Source organism: Atractosteus spatula, chromosome 4, assembly GCF_055471065.1.
Source record: "Atractosteus spatula isolate fAtrSpa1 chromosome 4, fAtrSpa1.hap1, whole genome shotgun sequence".
Taxonomy (NCBI): domain Eukaryota; kingdom Metazoa; phylum Chordata; class Actinopteri; order Semionotiformes; family Lepisosteidae; genus Atractosteus; species Atractosteus spatula.
The window spans coordinates 13,152,236-13,174,593 of NC_142709.1; the positions used below are offsets into that span (position 1 = coordinate 13,152,236).

Sequence of the window (22,358 nt, forward strand, 5' to 3'; positions counted from 1 at the left end):
GTTTACTCATTCAGAACAGACATCAGGAGTAAAGCCCTGGGGAGGGCGGGGGAGGGGGGCGAATTATCGCAGCGCACAAGCACTCTGGCAAAACAAAGGAGTGGAACAGCACAGCTGAAATGCTGCGAGGATGGAGAAGGGCAACGGCCACGCACGGTTTTAACAGCACACAGACCTCTGGGAATCTGTCACTGGAGTTTTTTTCATTCATAGATCTAGGCTTTTCTGGAAGCATCAGGACTTGTCATTCACAAACCGCTGCCTTCTGAGTTTTTGAAAACAGTCAATATGGAGCAAAGAAGGGCCTTTACTATACTGTACTATATTGTAACCTCCCTAGTACCTCATGAGGTACCTCATTTTGTGCATACTGAACCAGAAATAGATGGTTTTCTAGGGGCGGAGGATTGAGTTAGATTTACAAGGTTCTGAAAAGCGTCTCTGGAGATCTGGAAAGAGTTAATGAATGAACAGGTATTTACAACTGCTGTGCCACTAAGTAAAGACTGTTTCCCACCTTCATCCTAACAGTCAACTGGACAAACGTAGTCTTACAGAAATCCCTATTAGGTTTTACCTAATCAACAAATAAGACAGATACCGTATGACAGGTATTATATTGTAAATTCTTTACTATTACAAATTTCTTCTTATTTGTTATTGCTATTAATACTGACTAACATGGCACTGGACACTGAAATATCACATGAAATTTGAGATTCCGCATGTTTTCTTCTTCTGTGCTGGCCTGGCCAATCCCCTATCAATCTTTAATCAGTATTAATTTCCATGAACAGTGGGCTTGCAGCAACTAACCTGCAGACAGGTTCATACAGAGCTTTGATTAAGGACTACAAGATGGCTCGCCAATCTCACTATGCAACAGGCAAAGCGGCAGGTGGTAATTTAGACTTACTGGAGTCATTACCTTACAGGAGTCACTAAGAGAGCAGACCATAAGGTTTGAAAAAGTTAAGTTATTAAGCCAAACTGCTTAAGGCTGCAAATTAGACAATGCCACCATTACACATTTTAAATGCATTTTAATTATTACAATATCTATTGCAATTAATAATTTAAAAAACTTTACTTCTGTGAAAACATTGGCCAGCATATGACCTGAAGACAAATTTGAGGTTATCACTGAAATATAACGAAAATCTTTGCAAGACAGCAGATGATATGAATGCAACACATTGGTAGAGAAATAAACTGGATAACGAGATATGAACATTTCTTTCTCCATTACTCATTAATCAAACTAGCAAGGAGTACTGCTAACAATTCCCTGCCAAAAGCCATTCACGCAGCATGAATTTTAATGGCGTTTCAGTTGGTTTCCTTGCTAGTTGATAAACATGAAGCATAATTTGTTTTCAGAAGGTCAAGCCTTAAGGCAGGGCACCTAATCAGTCCTTTGCAAAGAGCTGACATGCAACAGCTTTCTTGTAGCAGTTCACGAACTGCAGCAAGAGAGCACTTTAAGGGTTTAAAAGATGTTTTAATGCAGGTGTGCGTGTGATAAGATCACAAGCACTTAAGGTCCAGGGTGTTCTGTTATCAGAAGCTAAGGGCAATATAAAGTAAAATAATTAGTTACATGCTCTAGTCACCTTCAGCCAAGGATTTAGGAAATGGATGTACAGTAACTTTATCAAGTGAAAAAGACTTACGATACTGAAGTTGGTCTATTCTGTTGCATTTTTGATGGGTTGTAGCAGTTATATAAGAACTGAGATGTACAGCAGTGTATTCAAACGAAGCTGACCTCAATGCATTATTGCCATACAGTAAACCCTCAGATTAGCACAATAATAGAAAAAAGGAGTGTTTGTTAATCATGCTGAATGTCCGTTTAATCAAAGTTTTTTCGGCCTCAAAACACTATAACAGAATATGAGTAAAAATACAGTGCAGTATATATAGTATACAGTATATCCAGTTTCTGGATCTTTAAACATTTAACAATTGCTATCAACACAGTCAATTAAAATATAATAAATAAAATTCAATAAAGCATATGAAACACAAACAAAATCCATCATAAGCAACAGACTTACCCATATAGGGATCAACTGATATTCCTGAATTTTAAAATTACATCGCACAAATAATAAAACAAGGCAAAATATAAATTCTACAGTATGTCCTGTATTTCCGATTTTACAGACAGAATTTGTCTGCTAAATCTGAAGTCTGTTAAAAAGAGGGCTCCTGTACATTGCAGTATCATATTGGTTAGTGAATGCAGTACTCAAAGTTCATAAAGTTACACTGCCGATATACAGTATATCTTTAAGATTTACCTTCAATTATTAATAACCTTCAATTCTTTGTATTGAATGTACTTTCTGGAGAGAAGACTGGATAGCATTTTGAGGACTAAATTAACTAAACACTGCACAAACACAGAGACTTCACAGCAACTGTATTGAGTACAAAAAATTAATGAATGAATAAATGGCATTCCTGAATTCTTGAATTCTCACAAAGACAGCGTGAATTGATTCCAACGGGAAAAGGCAAATGTTCTATCATTAAAGGTAATAGGATGTATTGCTTTTACAACATTGAAAGAGATCTGCACTCTTACAACTAAGTGAGGACTTAAATCACACGGTGTGAGTATAAATTTTACACTAACTGCTGCGTGTGCTCTGAAGCTACTAATAAGAGGCAATCTGTCATTGTGACAGGTAAAAGTAAACCAAGATATAGCACCTCTACTTGCATGCTACCTAATTATAATCTGGGCTTCATTACCGACTATGTGCAAAAGAGTCAGTGAAGGCAGAACCAATATCCTCCTAAAGGCCCTTGAGATTCCAAACAGGCTGACTGTCCATCCAACTGAGTTTAAATTCCACACATGGAAACTAATTGTCTTTAGGTTTGGCATTAACCCAGCCTCCTACCCGGCAACCTTCGTCCTTCCGAAAAGAAACAGCCCTAATGAAGCTTGTTTCAGAAATCACCACAAAAATGTGTACAGTAATATCTAAGTCATTTGTTTGACCTTCACAGTTTTCCAAAGCTAAGGTTAAAAATATTAAATAAGTGTTTACAGCATATGAATAACATGCATTTAGGAACTCCGGATTTAGGAAAAAGTCCCCTTAGTCAGCAAAGCGTTAAAACAATTGGACTCTTTGGGAAGAAAGTCGGGTAAGGATGTGAAATTGTTCTAGAAAAATGTAGCATTAACATGGCAAATATGGTCCTCCAGTTAGAACCCCAGAACATTTCATCTGGTTTAGCACTCCAAAGTGGGGGTCAACTGGACAGGATGTGCAGACATTGAGAAAATAAAAGAATGAAAATGAACTGTAATCATTATTAAATCAGTTCCCTAATACGGTTTTACGATATTGTTCCATACAATATCAATGACAAGGACAAATGGACTTTCCAAACTAATCCTTATATAGCAAATGTTCATTGTCTACTTACTACTTATTATACTGACCCTCCTACTGAGAAAAGTATTAACTAATTAAGCATTATTTGGAACAAAGACCAGCTGTACATCAGAATGGAAGAGCAATCCTTCCCACAGCGTGAGCTTTCTATACCTATTAAAGTCACCCTTTAAAGAATCAATGTGGTTTTCTGAGAGGAACTGGTATATAGCTAATCCCTATCTGGCACAGTGACGAGTTTGTTCTGTGGCTTACCTGCTACACTTTTATTTCTACTTTATTTAATGTGCTTGTTTGTTCCTTCATATTTTTGTGAACCGCAAACAATTCTTTCCACTGACTGGCTAATCCTTGCTGCCGTCTCTACAACAGAATCATAGATAAACAAGTAAGAAGGAAATCAAACAAGCCACAGCATCTTACAGAAAGATGTGGCAGAGAAAGGTTTTGTAGAAAATGCGCTTCATCACTTTGTGGTAAATTAAGTCTGACAGTGATAATATTGCTTAATGAAGAGTAAACATGGAGATAAATGGTCCAGAGTACCTCAACCTGTCAATTCACAATCTGCTTATCACCTTATATTCTCTTTATTAGAGCAAACCAGATCTTAATTAAGGGAAATACAAACAGAGGGACAGTGATGCTCAGTTCTACAACTGGGATAAGAAGTTACTTTAAGTTTCATTAAGGTCTTAGCCTCCAGGCAGTATCCTCAGACACGTGTCCTCTAAACATCTCCATCGGCCCAGTAAAAGTGTCTGACCTTCAGTACAAAGACACCTCAAGGTCCTAATTTATTCGTGGTGGCCAAAATGAACACATTTTCAGGGCTGTAAACAAGAAAAGTGGGTTTTGAGCCAATATTGTTTCTCTGGCAAATAACACGATGATTTACCTGCTGGGATATTCCATTTGCAACTAAAATGTCAAAACAGATTAAATAAACTTGACTACTAGCACTCACAAGCTGTTTGATCTGTACAAACCATCTGCAACACAATAGACCAAGAGGTGAGTTTTTTTGAGAGCTATGATGCTTGTCTCTGTTATTTTGGGGAATAATCACAGGCTTTTAAACGAAATGCTGGCGTCTGCACTCACAAGATTCAATTCTTTCAAGGGCGCACTCCCCTTCATGGGAATAATGACTACTGTTTTCTTGATCAATGAAAAAAGTCTGTCCAGAATACAAAAAGTCAGACTGAACTTGGACAAGACCATTCAACAGTATGGTGAGGTGGCAATTTGGGATGCTTTTTTCTCCTCAACTGTTTTGTTCTTATCACAGAAATGCCAGTCCATTTTCATACACTAATTTAGAAAAATAGAGCAGAGCAGCCACAGAAGGGGGGTTTGGGGAGAGCTGATCACTGTAGCTCCAAATGAGCTTGTCTTGGATCACGTGGCAAGACTTTTGAAGACAGAGTTTTCTTCTGCTAATCAGAGTTTACAGATTCACAGGCGGAAAATATAATTCCAGGGTCCCGCAGCACACATGATTAGTGGTCAGGTGCCAAGATTGTATTTTCCCTTGCCTGCATGTGAACTGGCAGCGTGAGATAAACTGAACCTGTGAAAAGCTGATGAGTCTGTCCAAGACATGGGAATGAGAGGCGACAAGACTTTAAAACTTTCATAAATTTCTCCATAGAAAGGACTTACAAAAGGGGTATCAGTTTATTCCATTTTACTTATGACACTGTGCAGCTCAGAACGACACAACAGTAAAAATCATTTGCTTCCCCTGCTTTACGCTCAGAGCAATTCTGCTGCATTATCGGATTGATGAACAGCCCACTCAGCTAAAAAGATAGCCCAGTGGCTAAAAACAAGCCACCCTATTTATATGTGTAAAATATTAAAATAAAGCGCATGTTTTTTTTTAAATGAGACAATGGACAATGTATCATTATAACTCACAAGGCCAGTGTAAAACAAAAACAAATACTGGAAACTTTCCAGCAGAGGCAAGATGGAGGAAAGGATTAAAAAAAATCTACACAATTTCTAAATTTTGGAATCTGGGACAGGAGAGAATGCCTTTGGGGATATCAGGAAAAAAACAAGTAAAGAAATATTTCAGGAAGTCTTGAGGCCAACTGGGCAAATTTAATAAAAACAGCAAACAAAAATAATGGGAAACAGCTATAGATGTCCTGAATAAAGCAGGTTTGTTCGGTCTTTTGTTAGAAATGGTGGGTTAAAATGTACAGCAGATTTGTTAATTGAGATAAGTAAATTCTGTTTGGTATATGAATTATAAAAAATAACTTCCAGTTATTTTTTTCTTATGCCTACCCAAAATAAAAAAAAACTGGAGTAGTCTTGCGTTTTTTCACATTCGTACCTAAAAACCCTGTGACTCCACATCTGGGAGAATGAGAACGTGTATGCAGAGTCCTCCCATCCACCTGCCTATGAGCCATTTTAACACGTCACAAGTACATCAACCTGTTTTAGGAGGGTCCGCACCGATTGAAGGAAAGGCGCGTCCCTCTCAGAGAGCACCACAGGCCTGTAATCACTGCAGTCCCGTCCTTTCCTTTTCATGAGGTTCAGTAGCAGTAGTAGTAGAGGAGTTTACTGCCATATATACACGTACATTGGAATTCCAGACAACAAAGTACAACAGATAACACCACACAATGTACACAGTACTTTCCAAACATAATAAATAATACAACCAGAACAAAAACATGTAGAAGAGAAAGAAAAATAAACATGGTATTCAAAAAGTGCACAGCAAAGAAGTGTATTGAGTCTGAGGCATTGCAGTAAGCTGTTAAGAATGCACACTGCAGTAGGGTAGAAGCTGTTCTTGAGTCTAGTGATCCATGCTTTAATAGTGCAGTGCTGCTTCCCAGAGCACAGGAAGGAGAACAGTTTGTGGCTAAGATGGTTGGGATCCTGAATGATGGATTTGGGCTTTATTGAGACAGCGGATGGTGTGGATCTCACCGATGGAAGGTAAATCACAACCTATAATCCTCTGTGCCACTTCCACAACCCATCGTAGTGCACCTTTGTTATGCATGTTAGTATTGCTACTATTGGTTCAAGTGTCTGTGCTACTGCTCAGGGGATGCAGGTTCGAGTTGATTAGGGACATGACTCGAACCCATGATCACAGACCCGTGCTCCAGTGAGCACCTTTACTGGGTCAGCTAATTAAAAGGACCCATATGTGTTCTATTTTAGCAAATATTAAAAATGAGAGAAGCTTGTTAATTGAGCTAGGAGAGGAACTAACATTTTTCTATGAGACAGTAAATTTGTTTGAAACTTCCTCCTATCCTGTCTTTGGATTATTACTGACATCCTTCATAAACATTATTTTGCTCTACTAACAAATGTTTTAATTTGAATATATACAGATTTAACGTCTATCACAATCCTCATGAGGACAGGTCACCAAAAAACCGATGAATAAAAGAATGGATGTATATATAAAAAAACTGTTTAGATAAGATAAGATCACTTTATTGGCCATATACAATTTCTTGCATTAGGAATTTCTCTTTTCACTTACCCCAGCTTGCTCCCCATGAGACACACAGGCACACAGTCAAGGAAAGAAGCTTGGGGTCAGAGAGCAGGGTCAGCCATTTATACGGCGCCCCTGGAACAGCTGGGGTAAAGGGGCTTGCTCAGGGGCCCAATGGAGCACAATTCCTCTGCTGGCCACGGGATTTGAACCAGCAACCTTCCAGCCACAAGCACAGATCCTTAGCCACAGTGCCAACTCCCTACGATGACACTACACACAACAGTGAAGCAGCAGCATTCATTATATTGCTAGACACAATGGCCCTTTTCTATATGATGTGTAGCTCACCCTGTTTAGAAAACACTGCCATAATTATTCAGCTGACTAATGAGAATTAAGGATCAAGGTACTGTACTTAAAAATGTCTTCGACGAAAACCAGGGATTGATGTTCTACAACACTCAGCTGGACACGCTAGGGCTGAATGCAATTACAGCTGAAATTGCAATTAGACAGCATTAATCATAAGCTGATAACCATTGACAGCTCATGAAATGCTCGTTTCGTAATAGGTATTGTACTTTTATTTACACATTATACGCCTTGTTCTATTGAAATCTGACAGCTGCTTAAGAATCAGTTAAACAGGAAGGGGCTAGCCAAAGTGAAATAGCGATATCTTTACTGACATAAATATCTGAAGAGCTCGACTTCTTACCTGCAGTCTGATTAAAGTTGCTGCTGCTTAATGAAGGATTTTTCTACGTGCAGCATGAAATGTTGTGCCACTGTATAATAAGCAAATACTTTAGAAAACATTAATCCACTTAAAATATTACAGCTGAAGAACTTGATTTATGTCCAAACGCAGGAGCTCTTTACCATATGGCATATCATTATTTAGCACAGTAGGACCATCACTTTCATACTGAAATAAACTCTGAGGTGCCTTTCAGGAGCACTGCATCGTGGAAATACACACTGCCCATGGAGATTGGAGTTTCGGATTTTAAAGAAGAGAAAATTACAGTACCCTTATTACTACTTTGTGTAACATTTACAACCCCTCACCTTTACCCTAATCTCCATCACCATTTATTGTCCTTGTGTTTATTGTTCTGTACTACCTGTTGTATGTTATTGTGCTTTGTTGCACTGTTATCATTTATGATTCTGTAATATACTGTGCACATTGTGTGAAAGTGTTGTCTATTGTACTATGAACATCCTGAGAGAACAGCGCAAATATGAATCCCAATGTACACATACATAAGGCAAATAAACTCCTCTCTCACAAGGACTGTCCATTAATTAAAATAATTTAGAGCCAGTAAGAAAAGCAAACCACATATGGCTGGATAATTCCTCCTCAGTGGATGTGGAAAAAGTGGAAAAAGGCTGTAGTGGAATTACTATACCTGTAGATACTGTACACACCAAGAGGGTACATATTTCAGGTCAGTCCCTTTGTCACGTGTACAAATACAATGAAATGCTTATTTGCATGTATGCTCCAATACAAAGACATTAAAGAAACACCAAAACATAAACACAGAACAGCAGCAGCACCACCAACAACAAAGTTAAATAACATACAATTTATTGTTAGTTAACATATAACTTACTGTTATTCATTATTTATGAACTGATATGGTCTGTACAAGTTCAAACCAATTTCTATGAACATAAAAAGTGGACCAGAAGATTGTCATCATTAACCATGCCGTGCTGATAAGAGGCATTTATGGTTTTTCAGAAGAGACATTTCATGAATGCCTTGTCTGCATTACAGTTACAGTTATTAACACTTTATTGACTTTCTGTTGAAACAGCTGCTCTGCAATCCCTTATGCTGGAGCTTAAACTATGGACATTAAATCAGGGCCCACCTTAACAACCCACTTTTCCTGATTAAATCTGAAGTCTCCACTGCTGTGCCTGAGCCCATTTTCTGTTGCTCCTGTAGTGAGTGTTTAGGGAAGATACTGACAGACTGCCTCTCACTGAGGCATCCCAGAAGTGTCCGCACCTGAGAAAAACCACTGGTCACAGTGCAGAGTTGTTAAGATTTGAGGAAGATTCTCCAAAGGCATAGTGTGTCCTCAGGAACCTCACACAAACCAGAGTGTGGCTGGTTCCAGTGTCCGAATTTCCTATTCCTCTCAATTGACCACTCGGTAAATATTCTGTGCTCGGCTCACAGCCCTGCCTAACCCATACTGCCTGTTTACAGTTTCCACTCCAAGACTCTGCACCTGCTGAATGTTATATTTTACACCAATAGCTGGAAAAACAGACTTGCTTTTGCCGAGAAAACCCTCCTGTTCGCCCTACAGATGATCATAACTCGTTCATCAGGCTCAGGGCTTTCCTTGCTTTGGAAAACAGCCCAGAAATCCCTGTGTGCCGAAGAGCTCTCGGAAAGGTAAACTGACTCCCAGGAAAATGAACTCAAGAGTGGTTGCTTTCATTATTCCAGCCAGTGCTGAAAAGCTAACTCTGGCTATTACCCAACAAGAGTCTATACAGGCTGGGAATCAATATGGCTATTCTCCAAAGAGCCTTGTGAGTCCCTGATCTACACTTTATCACCTCTCCAAGCTTTTGCAGGACTTTTCCTTCACAAATCCTAAACTAGACTTTGAATCGTTGCATATCCTAAAATGGACCTCATTATCTGTTTTTCCAAGTCCTAGAACATACCTACGTTGTCTGCAGGCATTCTTTTAGATACCTCCCTACTTGATACGACCACCTGCTGAATGAGCCCCCTGATGCCCTGTTTATTACTTTCCAAACCTAGGTTGTAAGACTATCCTGAGCTGCACACAGATGTCCTTCAGTGATGCGTCAATCTGTGTCTGTGGCCAACCACAGTCACAGAGACTTTTTGAGGCCACCTTTAAAAGGGTTTAATAATTTCAAAAAGGATTAATCTCATTAGATTGTGAAAGAAGTGAGACTAGAATTTTGGTTTTGGTTTAGGTCAACAAAACATACTGTATCATGTTCCGCAGAAGAATCTCAGTGCACTCTGAACTTTGCATTTAGAAAAACAACAGCTGTAAACTAAATAAAATGGAAACAGGCAGCTCTGAGGTCAAGTAAGACCAAGGACACCTTTCATTTAAATGATAAAATGTGGCTCCATAATATAGACAGTGGGAGTTCTTAAGAATGATGGCTTTCAGAGCTATTCTTTTCTGATGACATTCAGAGCTGTTACTTTCTAATCTACAAGCAACAGTTTTAAAAATGTTTCAATCACTGACAAGACTGTAGAAGTAAAAAGGCCCTCAACACAAAGGAGGAGAACTGAAGCCTCTCTCTTCTATTGGATCTGTAGCACTACTGGCATGTCAAATACTTACACTACTAACAAGCCAATATTTCTGCACATAATGATTTTCTTGCCTTGCACTGTGAAGGTAACGTTCATCACAATGTACAGTACCTAAAGACCACATTGTCGTGTTCTCAATAAAATAGCCTTTTTAAGACACTCATGTGATTTTTTATGAATGGGACATAATGAAGTCTTCAACGTGGCATTCGAGAACACACTGGCGTTTAACTTCTTATTTCAGTCCTTTTTTGTTATTTATTATTGCTGAGACTATTTTTATCTACAGTATGTACCTAACAATTCACTTGAGTACCAAAACTGAAGGTAAACATAACACAAACCACCCACAAACCCACAAACATAATGTAAATACAGTTTCATGGCCTTATTAACAATAATAAAACTATCACATGATTAGCAGGAAAATGAATGAACGCTAAGATTGGTAACAATTTCAGGAAGGCATATGTATTTTTTATATAGAGGTCCACTAATTTCAAGACACAACCATGAAGTGTGTTAGAACTTTGTGATGTTTCCTTATGAAAATATTAACCTTCTTGATTTGACACCTAAATGAATAAGAGTCACAATCACTGGTAAGGTGCTGAGAGCAATCTACCACTTGTTTAGGTGAACAGTGTTTTCCATTTAACACTCACGTTTATTTTTACTATACTTACACCATTCACAGAAGAGCAAGGTTTTCTTAATGGTGACTGTTTTCAACAGACTACTGTAAAGTGGGCAACAATCGCATAGACAAGTAGCTATGGAAGTATTCTTTTATTGATCAGAGTTTTTTTTCCGTATAACTATACATATATTCATTTATTACCGATTTCATTCTTTGAGCACGGATACAATAGAGGTACAGCCATTCACTTGCTTCGGCAGCACATACACTTAAATTGGAACGATACAGAGAAGATTAGCATGGCCCCTGCGCGTGATCAGAAAGAAATAGGTTTGCTATCCTTAAAAGGACTGCACTTGCCAGCCAAGAAGATAAAAAAACACCACAACACTTTATGAAGGTGCAGGGTCCTGACTAAAACAGGTCTGGAATGTCCAGGTGGAAACCCGAGATCACAGAGCAGGACAAAGACACATGGGACAGTCACACCCACTCGTACTACATGTACAGTACATAAACCCCTGTCCTTCCTCCAAGTCCCAGGAGTTAACGATGTCCCTGCTAGTTCCCAACTATTCTGGACAGCTTTTCAACTATCCCATCATGCACCTGCTCAGCGCCTCATCACCGCCAGATGAGGGCGCTGCACTGTTAACCAACTAATATTCCAGTTTGATTAAAAACAATTTGGCAATGCATTTGTATTGCTTAGTTATCTTTTTAGCATTCAACAGATTTTTGGAAACGAACGCAAGCTTCATGGGTTTGCCTTTCAATAAAAAATAATTCATTTGATTAGAAATATGTGCATAACAGACTACAGTACTGCCCTTTATTTTGTCTCTAAAAGCTTTCAAAATCACTGCATCTATCAGCACTGCGTCACTGACAGGCAAGTGTCCCTTTGCTACATTTCTGCAGGTCTTCCTTCATATCTGTCATATTGCCAGCCGGTCCTGGGACACAGCAATGTGAAGTAGTGGTTAGGGCTGGCAAATACTGTACGAGCAAGAACACTGCTGTTGTACCCTTGAGCAAGGTCCTTTAATCAAGTAGCAAGACTGAATTGCCCAGCTGCATGAATAGGAACAAATGTTAGTTACATTTTGGATAAAAGCATCAGACAAATTAATAATTAATACTCAAGGTGCAAAGAGTTGATACTAGCATTCAGAATGTAGAGAAACAGACCTCAGCTAAGGATTTCTCTCACCACCCAGTAGGTTTATTTATTGAACAGCAGCAGTCTCTGGACCCTGGTTAAAGACCAGACTAAAGTCAGTACACTAATTATAATGCTCACTGTCAAAAGAAAAGCAAGGGTTAAGGACATCTCAACAAACAATTAGTCGGAGCATTACCACACAAGCACAAAACCGTATGGAGTGTGAGAGCTGATTTTAACACAATAGGGCCAAATTCGATAGGGCCTAATTGAATTCTGAGAGTCATCGGGCACCCCTTGACCACAGGTAGAGAAGAAAAAAAAATCAATCCCTCTTCCTTTAATTAAATAACCTGAGCAGCAGTAAAGAAATTCAGAATGAAAACTTTAGATACTATTGATTGCAATAGAATACATTTTGCTTATTAAGTTAGTTGCTCATGGAACAATAAAACTGGACCAGGTGGAACATATTCCCACGGACAAAGACATAACACAAAAAGGGGCAATTTATCAACTCGATGTGTCCACGACTGATGTTAGACCTGCTGTTGAAGTTCATTTGAATGTACATTATACTAGATATCATGTTCTGTGGTGAACAAATTTCCCTTGACAACTACTTGAATAGACCGAACACTTTTATGTGCACCCTGTAAACCCTTAATGTAAGGTATTGTAGACTTCCCTATGACGAGGCATAATTCTTCCATTTTCAGCAGATGACATCATTTCCTTAAGCCTGAAGAAAGACAGAAGTCAATACTGAAAAGTTTTGCCAGATCAAAGAAAAAAGCAGTAAAGGGCAATGCCCCCTAACACAGGGGAGAGATGTCAGACCTCAGGAGACAGGACAGCATATATTTGCCTCTTCCATAAACATGAAGGGCATGAAGCCATTCCTGCTTCTGATTGTGCAAACCACGCTGTTGAACCCTGATTACAATTGAGCTTAAAGGTTGACGCCCAAACAACTGAACTAAAGATTCTCATTGACAGGGCTCTCCTTAGTTGTTAGCGAAGGGTGGTGAAGAAGTGTGAAGTTTTAAATATATAAATAAAAAATTTTATTCTCGTGTATAAAACATCTCTATTTCACCACTATTCATTTTCTATTTTCTGTTTTCTATTTCTAATAGTTTTTCTATTTCTCTACATTTATTATATATTTAAAACATATGTTCCTTCAAAATTAATTCAACATAAAGCTTTATCTTAAAGGTAACCACTTAAGTCCTCTTGTTTTCATTTGAAAGAGGCCTGGAAGAGATCCATGACAGTATTGCTTACTCAGTACTTGGGGAATTAGACACCCGCTTGCCTAGTTTCAACAAAGAATATGTTCTGAAGAAAGCATTAACAAAGAGGATTGGTTACTTCTAGCAATTATTTACATTGTGTATATACAGCACATACAGTACCTGGGGTAGAGTAAATCAACATCTTACTCTTTCCCTTTGTTTTCTAAAACCAATTTCTAATAACCAAACAAAATTAAGATTTGTTTTCTTATACAAGACATGCTGTTCCAAGTGTACTTTGTCTGAGATAAATATTGTAACCATTTTATTGTAGATATTCTACAGAATCACTTTCCACCAAAGCTATAGGAAAAGTCAAGAAAATGATCTCTGCATTTTGTAATTTGCTTTAAGAGTCACTTGCAAACCTGATTCTGAACTATTTTTTCCCTTTAACTACAGTAGTTTGAAAATAGAGGGCAGTGGAAAAAAAACCCAACATTTGCTTGTGATATACAGTACGTAAGAAATTTCTAATCCTGTCCTGCAGGGCAAAAGTCTCCCCCAGAGGCCCCAGGCTGCTCCTGTATAACCACACCCTGCATCGTAGGTTTATTAATGTTTTCTAGAACCTAGATTTTTATATTCCCTTTCCCCAAGCTTCACTGCTACTTAAGACATTTAATCCCAGCAATTTTTAGATACTAATTCAAACAACACTGTTAACCTGCTATTTTAATGGCTGCTCTTATTAGAGATGTGTAACATCCTGCACCACAGAGGAAAGTGGTAATAGCTAGATCTTCTGTAATTGCCAATGTAACGCAACTACATCCTGAGCTCCGTTATCAGAACACTACAGGCGAGTTCACTCATTTCTGAAGTCACAACGATAAAGGCTGTTTTTAAAACATTCTGTTTGGGGGTTATAATATTTAGCTGTGGTTCACCAACAACCACGGAGCTCCTTAATGTGGCTCTGCAACGTGTTAGTGGGGAAAACTGTGCTTTGACATGAATATTCTCTGCTGCTATTAGAAGGAGTCATGTATCTTTTACAAGGAACACAACATTCTCAGCGACAAATCCCAACAATCAATAATTGATTCAATTTAATCGTTACGAACTTGGAAATGCAAACCAAAAGATTCCGATTCTCTACAGGACCAGGAGTTCATTTCACATCTCCGCTACAAATGTGTTTACTTTGAGATAAAGGCTTCTTATCTTGCTCTGCAAATTGTACATCAGTGCTTTCTGTCCGCACAAGTGCCATGCTTAGAAGCAGTCTGATATATGGTGCCTTTCACAGTTCAAGCATTACAAACAGATGGGCAAATATCTAACAAAGGAAGCCGATTTCTAGTCCGGAAAACTAACATTCAGCAAAAACCTTCTGCAATCATTAACTGTAAGGCAGGTGCTCCTCCAGTCCTGGCCTATAGTGCGCGACACTCCAATGAGGGGGATATACCCTCCGAAAAAGATTACTGCAAGGTTTTCCTCACTCCATAATGCAATCCCATTATAAGCACACACAGAAGGGTCATTTACCTGCTGTGCTCAAGACATCTGGAGATACGGGTAGAAATAATGAATGAATAATGAATATTGCAGTGCTAAATGAAAAATGTCAGACCCCCCAAAAAACATCAGTGGCTGAAAGCAATACAAAGCCCGTAAGGGTTCCCTATTCCTGGACCAATAAAGACCCAGCAGAGCATGAAGCTGATGGGATGACAGATCATAGGCATGCTGTGAGCCTCCAAAACATGCTCCAGTAAGATCAGAATGTTGCCAAAGATAAGTTCAGCCTCAACTTCCGGTCTCCAGTACAGAAAGAAAATGAAGCTTCTGCAGGGGTAGTACACACAAAACAAATGAACAGTTTGGACGCAGCAGACAGAAGCATTGGGGGAAATCAAAATGTAGAAAAGAAAAGGAATGAGGAAGGAAAAACTGAAGTGCATGGCACACAGGAATAATGTGTTTGACAAGGGTTTCTTTTATTGCAATGTGCAGATGTTTTTATGCCTTTTTGATTCTGTTTGCACATTTCTGAAGTACTTTTGTACTTTTTAAGACTTAAGAACTATACGTAAGCCTGTGACTGACCACCTCTTACTGCTGCTCCAGTTCTGACAGGAGACAGTGCAGGACTCCTCTTCTATTTTTAATATAGTAAACATTAGGAGTGTTCCTTCAGCATAAGAGGTTTCTCTCTCTCTCTCTCACAGTTATCAGATGACATTTCCCCCCTCCGATTTAACTGGAATTTAAAAATACAAAACAGCAATATTAATCACAAAGTTGCCATATGGTTCAAAACATTTTTTCAACATTTATATTGTGCAATCTGGACAACGTCATGTTGGGGCAGCTAATATAGGAGTCATATTACAAGAAAAAAGAAAATGTTATCTACTGTACTCTTCTATATGCAATCATATTTGATTATGTTCTAAGAATGTTAGAACATTCTTTTCTTCCCACACACACTGCATGAATGTATTATATTAACTCTGCTTTATTAACATGATTATACACGATAAACACAACATCCTGCCATGAAGACCAAATACTGCTTAATCTGAGGCCAGAATAACTCTATACTCTTTCATTCTAAGATTTGGCTCAACATGTGGGTTATACTGAGAAAGTGAAACTAATTCCCAACAGTGCTCTGGGTATATCACAAAAAATTCGAGTCATATATTAATTACATGCTGAAGTGTGAACCCACAGTACAAAGTCAAAGGGTTCTTTCTTTCAGATAAACACAGAAGGAGAAAAAAGCAGAAAAGGACAACCTGGCTGTACAGAAAAACCAAATCCTGCTTCTGGATTCAGAACCACAGTTGTAAAATGCCACCTAAATTCACCCCCTGTTTGAGACACCGTTAACCTCAGGCAGTCTGAGCAAGGACTCCTTGACACAACTTATCAGAATTAAAAAGAGGAAACAGAAATTAAGGCAGAGAGGGATCACTCTGTAAAACCCCTTCCCGGGCCCTGGGAACAGGAAACGCTGATTCAAGATCGAGCTGCTGTTCTTACAAGCCAGCTGCCTCCCTGCCTTCTCCCATGTGCCAAGGATCAGGTGACATGTCATGTGAACAGGCTGGTGTTCGCTCACTCACCCTGCTAGCCCAGCACACACCACACTTCACACACTTGACCTCCCCTATGTACAGCAGGGGTCTCCAGCTCAGTTATTCTTCTCATCCACCCTTACTTACAGCACCAATTACTCAGGTACTGTTGCAATGAAAGAAATGCTGGTCTGGAAGGATATTCTGACTTTTGTTCCAAATGTCTCTTAACACGCACACAGTGGACACACGACCCGTTGAACTGATCAAAAATGATTTACAGTACATCAATAGACCCCAACACTTGGTTTCTTCATGGAGTAAACAAAAATCACAGCATCAAGTAAAAAAAAATGTGACTTTCCTAAAAATAAAGTTTTACCTTGAGGGCTTGCAATGCTACTCTAATAAGGCATGTTCACACTGCACCATAATGCTATTCGTCCACACATTTGCATTACATTATTATCAGATGACTCCAAGAAGCTCTGCACAAACATTCTGCAGACCTGAATAGCTATGAATCGGGACTGTTTCTTTAGCTTAACTACTTATCCAACCAGGATCATGGTGGCCCGGAGTCTATTCTGGAAAGCAGTGGGCACAAGGCGGGATACTCCCTGGACAGGACGCCAGTCCATCGCAGGGTGCAGACACAAACACGCAAACACGCACACCAGGGAGAATTCACAGTATCTGACTTACCCACCAGCATGTCTTTATGAAGTTTAGAGCAATATTTCTATTGGATTGTATATTTCTATTGGATTTCTACTGGACAGTATAGCGATTTTGGACTGTGGGAGGAAACCCACAGGAAGAACATGCAAATTCCACAGTGATAGCACGTTAGGAACTGAACTGGGAACACAGTGCTGCCAAGCAGCAAAAGCTAACCACTGTGCCACCCTATTTGCTTAATATACTCTTCTAAACAACTTTATCATTGATAGAACCAATCAGAGTTTTGCCAATTGACGTCAGGACTTCAAGATCCACATAGGTGATATTCTAGATTTGGTGAGACTATATTAGGTTAGACTGATCTAAGCAGAATGTTTGCATCTGGACAGCCAGAAACCACAGAGAACAGAAGCCCAGCTGGCAGGGACAGAGAACTGAGGACAGAGATGAAAATAAACTAATGGGAAAAGTGAAGAAAGGAATCAGTACTGATCCAAGAAGGCCCCGGCTAGCTCTGTTGGTAGAGCATGAGACTCGTAATCTCAGGGTGGTGGGTTCGTGTCCCACATCGGGCGCCAGGTCCTCCATGTTGGAGGTCGGGCACAAGGCTAACAATCCCTGTCCCATAAAAAAAAACCCAAATGTTATGGTTGTCCCTATGAAGAAGGCAATCAGATACACAGACAGCTGTAAGCTAGAGGCAAGTACTGACACAAGAAATGTAAAAAACAGATAAATTATAGATACAGTACAGGTCCAGGCAGCAGTCAGCTTGGTTACAGAACTACAATTGAATGTGCATTGCTTTCTTTCTGCTCCATAATTCATACCTACCCAGGAAAATGCAACTGCGTTCCACACAGCAAGGTGATAGCAAAGTTAACCACTCGTTCTTCTGCTAGGAATATATATATACACATCTTATATATATATATAGGAAGGATCACCCTCCAGGGTCATAGTGGATTTTAACAAGCACGCTGCCATTTTGAACAGAATATTAACTAGCACTTGAGAATGCTTGGGAGATGCAAAACTAATTCTCCCTTCTGTGTGTATCAAGTAATATATATTCACTGAACAAGGTGGGGACATTGTTGTTAAAATTAAAAGTTTTCTGAGATATTGTTTCACGTGCGGTATTGTTAACTTTTTCAAACATAAGGAATAAAAAAGGACCTTTTCAAAAACCACAGGATTCAGCTCTAACATAGGGATCTGAAAAGCCAGATTTCTGTGTTTACCTCAATGGAAACCAAAGAGCCCCTGTTAGACCACAGTTTCCAGACTAGTTCACGAAAAGATTGCTTTATTCTATGCATGAAAATAATTCTGGATCTAACACTTTGTTTTGAAGATGAAAAACTTGGAAATGTTCTTCGTTACAGTAATAAAAGTAATAAGAAAGAACTTTAACAGGGACAATTGGGAAAACTGATTGGCTGATGACAAGAAAGGTGGCTTATGCAATAAATAATGTAACTGAATGGATCCTGAAAATGCTTACAAGATGTGGTCTCATTCTTGCTCTCTTATTAGATGAAGCATTCAAACCTCTATGTCATTCCCTTCCATCTCAAATGTATCTAGAAAGAGATATAATAATAATTAACAATAATTGCTTACACTTATATAGCGCTTTTCTGGACACTCCACTCAAAGCTCTTTACAGGTAATGGGGACTCCCCTCCACCACCACCAATGTGTAGCCCCCACCTGGATGATGCGATGGCAGCCATAGTGCGCCAGAACGCTCACCACACACCAGCTATCAGTGGGGAGGAGAGCAGAGTGATGAAGCCAGTTTATAGATGGGGATTATTAGGAGACCATGATTGGTAAGGGCCAATGGGAAATGAGGCCAAGACGCCAGGGTTACACCCCTACTCTTTTCAAGAAACACTCTGGGATTTTTAATGATCACAGAGAGTCAGGACCTCTGTTTAACGTCTCATCTGAAAGACAGCACCTCTTTTAAAGTGTAGTGTCCCCATCACTATAATGGGGCATTAGGAACCACACAGACCACAGTGTGAGTGCCCCCTACTGGCCCCACTTACACCTCTTCCAGCAGCAACCTTAGTTTTTCCCAGGAGGTCTCCCATCCACGTACTGACTAGGCTCACACCTGCTGAGCTTCAGTGGGTTGCCAGTTGTGAGCTGCAGGGTGGTATGGCTGCTGGCATAATATGATGGAAATATGCAGAGATATAGGCCTGGAATTAATTCCCAGGCACATCTGATCTTGGGACAAAGCCTGGGCCCTTAGCTCGAGCCACAAACTGACAGCCCGCCCTGCCTCTCTCTCTCTCAGTCTGGGGAGGAAGACTAACCTCCTCCTTCCCAGTCATCTCTGCTGGGGCCTCTGCTATGTAAAACCCTGGCAAAAAAACTCAAGGGAGCCCTCAAGCTAGATGAAGAGCCCTGCAAGAGTGAGAGCAGAGAGGGCCCATCTGCTCAGGGAATACATATTTATGTTCCCACAGTAACGTGAGAAGAGGTGCATTTGTTTTTACCTGCTGTTTCAAGATGTAATGGGATCCTTTGGTGTACTATAAGCTAATATTATTTTTCCCTCATGCTTCTCTTTAATGCTTAGCATGCAGAAATTATAATGCAAAGTGAGCCTTAGTTAAAGGTTATTATTATTTTACTGCTGTACATTTTATCGCATAGCTTTGAAAAATACCAAATTCATTTAATACTGTAGATTAGAGATTCTTTATTCATCAGAACATCTACAGATTTTGCAGGGGCTGATAAAACCAAATTAAAATGACCAGTTCCTCTGTTATTATTAGATTCCTCTTACAATGCAGGTCACCAAATACTAAATTAGGCTTCAACTGCACAAACCTCATGGGCTTAGAAGTTTCCAGAGGTTGGGCTTTGACAGACAAATGCTGTTACTTTACTGCAATGCAAAAAGACTCTTGATATTGACATTTGCAAAACAAAGAACCATTAATGTGGTTGATAATGAAAAACGAATTAGCTATTCAAGCTGTTACATCTCATAAGAAGTGATAAATTGATTCACATTAATATTCCACTGGAATCACAACCTCAGCTTTTATTGGACATTGTAGTACTGGGCCCAGGTATCTCAAGGGGATGTATTGAAACAGATGAACAAAAATCTACCAGGATGCAGCACCCAATTGTACATTAAAAGCTTCAGAAAACAGGACTTTTAAAATGCACTGAAAATGAGAGAGAGTGGGCATCTCCATTTACCTCGGACATTCAATTCTAAAAAGAGAGAATGCAAACATATTTAACAACATCTGGTAAGAGATTCATCAAGCAGACTTTGCATCTGATACAGGCATTCAGAGATGCAAAAGATAACCATGTCACTGTATTAACAACTAAATAAGACATTGTGGTGCAGTGCCTCACATTGACATTATAGAACTGTCTCCCATGAGTGGAAAGAGTTATCTGGTCACTGTGTTGACTTCACTGGATCGCCACACTGTCAGTATGAACTCTATAAAACCACTGGCCAGTCCAGGTTGGCCATTTCATCTATCTAGAACGTGGGTGACAAAGGAGGATATCAGAAATAAAAATAACACATGATAGGAATCAAAACCACCAGATATGAAATCCCCACTTGTGATTTCAAATTTTAAAAAATCAATTTGAATTAGACAAGCAGATTTATGCATATTTGAGAACATTTTTACCACTTCTGAACTAAAAGACCACAATGATTGCAGTCATTTTTCACCTTGATGTTACCCAAGTTTCCAAAAAGGATTTCATATCCCTTTTAAGTTGAATAGAGTGAAGTGTTAATTGTGACACCTGAAAGAGGCTACTCTACTGTACATGTCCAAAATTGTGTTTTGTCTTTTTCCTACTTATCAGCATGGAATTAAGCTCTACTTCCTCCTTTGCAGCCTGGATTTTGATTCAGGTCTCCACTCGAACCTCTGTATTTTTACTTGGTTCCCATTTCACTTGAGCTAAATACTGTACACCAGCTCTTAGTAAGTAAAATCAAGTCTCACATCCGACTGGACTGAAAGGAACAGGTGTTAAAGTTTCTCCAACATGCACGATACTGTAACTCATCTCCTGGGAACAGATATCATTAGAGAACTTCACCCTGAATATGAAAATTAGTATCTTGCTTTCAAAGCCTGAAAGAGCTTAGATTTCACAACACCACCAATTGAGGAAGACAAGCTAAATGATCTACTGTTGTTTTAAACATTTGTTATATCTTTATATTCCTAGACCAACTCACCCTCACTTAATGAGTGCAATTAATTCTACGTGTTCCTCCAATTTGTGTTCTGAGAAGACAACAAAGCCAACACATCATGACAAATTTTGTACGCCTGTGCCATGTTCAATTAATGCAGTGTGCAACACATTTGACTCAATCACACACATTTCTCCCATGAAATGTTAGTTTTTTCAGGGTTGATCTTTCTTATGGCTGTTTTTTGGGGCTCGGTTCCGAAGAAGCTGTAATGCAGTTTAAGATGACAGATTGCTCCGCCTCTCCATAAGCTGTCCCTGAAGCCAGCATTCGTCAAGTAGTTTATTTCCAAGAGCACAGGCTAACTGCCAAGAGCAAACGACATACAAACCTCCCACAGCAATCTGACCCAGAGACACGCAGCTCATGAATGGTGCTCTAGGACTCATCTGACCTACTGGCAAGGCTGCATATAACAGCAACACCTATGCTTGTCAGTCACTGGGTGCAAATTCCAATGTTACAGACTGCATAAACAGCTACAGTGCTCAGACTGGGGCCTCTGCACCCAGACATGCTGCTGTCCTGTCTGGTATCTCCCCAGTTTTCCCCAGCACATCATCTTCCTCAGCCTGGCCTCCTCCTCCAGTTTCTGTTTTAGAAATCTGCATTGATTTTAGAGCTATGGTACTGTATCTAAAAGAAACATTACTGGAATTGTAACATCTGATAATAAAAAACATACAAATATTAACATGGCAAAGTCATTCTCGGTCTATTAAATGTTTTATTCACTTTAAGCTGGAGCAAACAGATGTTCTCCACCACTTAATTTAATGATTAACATTTGAGGTCTTGTGCATTTCACAGCTGAAGAAACAATTACTGCATGAACTAAACCAGGTGAAAGAGGGGGGTATGTGAATGTTTGCTTGCCTTCAACATAAGTGCCATTCAGTGTCAGCCTTTCCATATACAGCATATGAACACCATACTGCTATACCAGTATCTGGAATTTGGAAGGACGTTTCTTTTATATGATATTTCAAGGACAAAATCCTATTGGGC

At 39.3% G+C, this 22,358-nt stretch overlaps 1 protein-coding gene, 1 non-coding gene and 1 pseudogene across 2 annotated transcripts in view; 2 read left to right on the top strand and 1 right to left on the bottom strand.

Moving 5' to 3' along the window:
- The window catches only part of tspan7 (tetraspanin 7), a 78,792-nt gene that overhangs the window by 44,427 nt on the left and 12,007 nt on the right, over positions 1-22,358 (bottom strand). The window lies entirely within an intron of this gene.
- On the top strand, positions 11,141-11,237 carry LOC148835850 (U6 spliceosomal RNA; annotated as a pseudogene).
- trnat-cgu (transfer RNA threonine (anticodon CGU)) lies at positions 17,576-17,649 on the top strand. The gene has a single exon. It is a non-coding gene; the product is annotated as a tRNA-Thr (tRNA).